Raw genomic sequence first — 4394 nt, forward strand, 5'->3', positions numbered from 1 at the left:
TCAGAATCTCACGTGAGGAGTGGGAAATGTTGGCAGACTTCCATGACATTTTAGGACCCTTTTATCGAACGACGAAATACGTTAGTGGCTTAAAGACAGTGAGAGTCGTGGAAGTGATCTGCATCTTGAAGGTGCTCATGCGACATATCAACACAATCTTGCTAAAGTTTGATATGTCTACAATTTTTGCATATGGAAGAAGGATGACTGCTGCACAAATTGCGTCCATCCGCAAAGCTTGTGAGAGCATGAAGTCAAAGATGTCCAAATATGAGAGGATGATTTCGAAAAACCGTGCAATGACGACAACTGCAATTCTTGATCCTTCCAACAAGGAAGTGTCACTTGACTCTAGTGGCATTCAGGAAGTACTGGCATTTGTCCGCCGACTTATGCCCCAACACGGTGAGCAAGACCTAATCTGTAGCGACCTCGGGGATGAGGGCTGGCTCGCAGAACTTATTGATGGTGTAGCGCCATCTAGAGAGAAGGAACGACGAGTACTAACTCCAGCCGAGGAATTGGAGGCGTATCTATAATAAACAGAGAGGAAGGACAACGAGATAGCGTTGGGATGGTGGGCACGTATTGGTGCATGAACCTACCCACGGCTTTCTACACTTGCGCAAGAATTTTTCTCAGTATGTGCAACCAGTGTCCCAACAGAACGTTTATTCTTGGCGGGACGTGCAGTTGTCGCTTTCAAGCGGGCACATCTTAGTGCTGAAAGCATCGAGCTCCTGGTTACAGTGAAGTGTTGGTTACGTGTCGAGAACGCTCAATTGTGCGATGGAGATAGGGCGGATGACTTTCCTGACGACGAAGACTAGTGTAAGTCTTTACTCTTAATTTACTTCTATCGATCCAATCATCTAATGTAATTTCAATGGACAATTTTTCTGTAGCATCATCAATCTTGGTGGGGAAAATTGACGCCGTAAGTTTCTTCTGACCGATTGTGCTCCATCTTTTGCTATCGTGTTCTTAACTTTATCGTGAAAAAAATATTAACCCATTTTTTTTTTTGTGACGTAGTTGATCATGCTTTATTAGCTTAGCACTCTGTATGTTTATTTCATTTCAACGAAACATATTTCTATGAAAAAAATTTATGCTACGGAGACAGCCTTTTTCTTTTCATTTTCTGGTATTCATTTTGGATGGACCATTTTAAAGTAGAATTATCGAGCATTAATTCTTTGAGCCGCAACTTTTTTGGTATTTCGATCTAGGCATTTGCAAGTAGGCCCTTACCCCCGAGATGATAACATTTTTAGCATTATGTGTGACAAAAATGTATTTGTTGCACGCCCTAGCATGTTTGCCAGATAATTTTTGTAATACATTTTTTCTGAAAAAAGATGCTGACTTAGTGTAAATGACTTTAGCGACCATATTTTTTGTTGTATTAGTTTTCTGGAACTGTGCAATTTCTGCAATGCTCAAATTGTATCCACGAGTCACACATGGAAGTGGGCTACCACATTTAAAGTAGGATTCATGAGTAATAAAACAGAATAGTTTACTTACCAGCCTTACTCATACTTGAGCAACTCTACTGAGCTTCGGTTTCAAAAATTTTCATGTATTTTGCTGTGAGCCCCTTGTAACACATGGCACACTTTCGTTATGAAGGAAGTAAACAAAGACATTTGAAGAAGTTTCATGGGCCACTCATGAGTTGTGTGCATTCGTTTAAATATACGAAGACCCTCTCATATTCTGAGTGAACAATTTTACAGTGATTTTCAGGCTCCATTACAGTTTAAGTGAGAATTTTTGTGCTCAGAGTGAGACCAAAATTGGCGTTCATGAGGTATGCTATTAACCTGCTAATGTGATATATCTGTTGCTATTTTTCTTTATTTTCAAGTCTCAATAAAACACTCATTCATTCCTAGTTGTTTCCAGATTTTCTTTTACCATGTCATTGTTTCCTATCTTAAAACTCTGGTTTATTTTACTCAAACTCCCTCGTCAATGTAATATTAAAGTGCGGTTTGGAACAACTATGTGAAACGTTGTAGCTTTCGGCGGACACCTCTTTGACATGTCTTTGCTTTCAGTTCCAGTGGTGCCACCACCGCTGCTGCCAGAATGCATTCTATCATCAACCCAAAGAGTAGCCGTCTGTGTCAAACGCTACTCTTCAAGTAACAGGAGCAATTGGTTGGAGCCTGGAGGAGAGAGGGCCTTGGTTCCAAGAAAAATGAGCTGATTAGATATTTTTACAGTTTCAAATTCCTTTTGTCATTATGTTATCTTGAGCAAACTTCAAAACAGATTCCTTCTTTATAATCAGTTTCTAAATTTTGGCATTCTCTCTTTCGTTATATTAATTTATTACATCTTCTCTCTATCACTGGTGAGTCACCAAATTGTTCAATAAATTATTAAATTAATATATTAATATGACTTCTTGACGACTGTGTCAACAGGTTAATTATTACATTCATATATTCACATTCTCAAAAAAATTCTAATTTTTTCAAAATATTTTAGCTAAATATTAAAATTCCCAACCAAGCACTTAAATATTAAGTTACTTATATAACGTCAACAATTTTGGTATCCTAACATATTAAACCATAAGACAGTAAATACTAAATTTTTCCAACACGATATTAATTTATTAAATTCTTATACTCAGATAATTCATTATTTAAATATAACTAAATTTTTTAAATCTGTAAAAAAATTATTCAATTTTACTGGACTTTGCGTTAATAAATCCTTAATTTCTCGGTCAATAAATTAATTGGTACAACAAATTTCTTCCATCCCCTGACAAGTGGCAACAAATTAGTTATTTACCTGCAGATAAAAAATATATAAATGTCGTCACTTTTCTGTCAACAAATTATTCATTATATTCTTTACTTTTTCAGTCAAGAACTTAATTAATAAATTATCTACATTGGAAATTTAGGTCAATAATTTGATTATCACAACATATTAAACCAGACATCTCGTACTAAACAATTTAATTATTATCATCTATTGAATAATAAAATATAATTGTATTAAAATTCCGTCATGAACGTCATCCGTGGTGAACTTTTCGTCACGTTATGCGTCCGGACAACCCCGTCACCGTCACGGGCAACCCCTCACGCGTCACTGTCACCATCACGGCTCATCTGATTCGTCACCATCACCATCACGTCATCCGTCGCATGTCTGTCACGGTGATGTGTGACGTGACCGATGACATTTGCCGATCCCAATGTAACAGAGTGGACACCTGCGACGTCCCTTCTTCTTGCCGAGGAGCAAAGTCGCCGCCGCGTCGGGGAGTTCATATACATACTGCCCTCCCAGCCTTCTAATCAGCACTGCCATCAGTAGCTCTCAGGTAAAGAGTTGAAACAACTTAGCTGCATGTCTAAAAGAACCTCTTTTCTATGTAAGATTGATCCCAGGAGGAGAAACTTCTGTCCCATTATCTTACTACAAATTCCTACGGTGACCCAAATTCATATCTTTTAAGGGTGCGCAATTCAATCAACGAACCGCGATTTTGATTTCTTCAAAATGGAGGGCAGCGCTCGGCATACCGTATCAGATCTGGGTGGTGAGGAATTGGGAGAGAAACCCATGATTGGCTGCAGAGCTCTGAGAATAAGGGAGAGGTTGCGAGGGGCGCTTCATCCTGTTGAATTGGAGGTCGAGGACGTGTCTTATGAACACGAAGGCCACACAGCAGTGAAGGGGAAGGAAAATGGTGAGACTCATTTTAATGTCAAGGTGGTGTCAGATGAATTCCTGGGAAAGAGTTTGGTGAAGAGGCACAGACTCGTTTACGATCTGCTGCAAAATGAGTTTCAGACGGGGTTACATGCTCTCTCCATTGTTGCAAAGACTCCTTCTGAACTCGGATACAAGCAGGTCACCCCTGGCAATCAAGGCGAGTTAATACGATAAGGTGATTACTTAAATTTGTGCCTTCCCTTTTATGTTTTTTTTTCATGGGATTCTTGCCAGGAGTCGCTGTCTCTAGTTTAGTATGATTATGTTATGTTCATGCATTCATGTGAGAAATCATCCCAATATCGATCTGTGATTCTCTGGGCCTCTGAGCTTATTCGCTATCTGCGCCTTTTCTTGATGTGGGAATCATAGATCTCATGTGGAAGATGATTTCCTAATGGCCTGGAAAGCAAGATTGCAAGAATTAGGATATCAGGGAGAAAATATGGTGGAGAATTTAATTTCCTCGTGTTCAAATTCCATATTTCCAATAATGGAACATGCTGAAGCATGAATCAATTGTTGAATTTCAGCTAATCCCTATTGACTGCCTTGTGAAGTTATAATATTTCCCGGCGATCAAATAAATCAATCCAGCTCATATTTTAATTGAACGAATAATTCATCTTTTTTCTTGTTTGTTA

At 38.6% G+C, this 4394-nt stretch overlaps 1 long non-coding RNA gene across 1 annotated transcript; it reads left to right on the forward strand.

Annotated features, from left to right (window-relative positions):
* The first annotated feature begins 3582 nt into the window (after positions 1–3582).
* LOC144703820 (uncharacterized) lies at positions 3583–4076 on the forward strand. The gene is made up of 2 exons (XR_013581635.1): positions 3583–3724; positions 3829–4076. It is a non-coding gene; the product is annotated as an uncharacterized LOC144703820 (long non-coding RNA).
* Positions 4077–4394: the final 318 nt, after the last annotated feature.

The sequence above is a fragment of the Wolffia australiana genome, chromosome 1 (genome assembly GCF_029677425.1).
Source record: "Wolffia australiana isolate 7733 chromosome 1, ASM2967742v1".
In the NCBI taxonomy this organism is placed as follows: Eukaryota; Viridiplantae; Streptophyta; class Magnoliopsida; order Alismatales; family Araceae; genus Wolffia; species Wolffia australiana.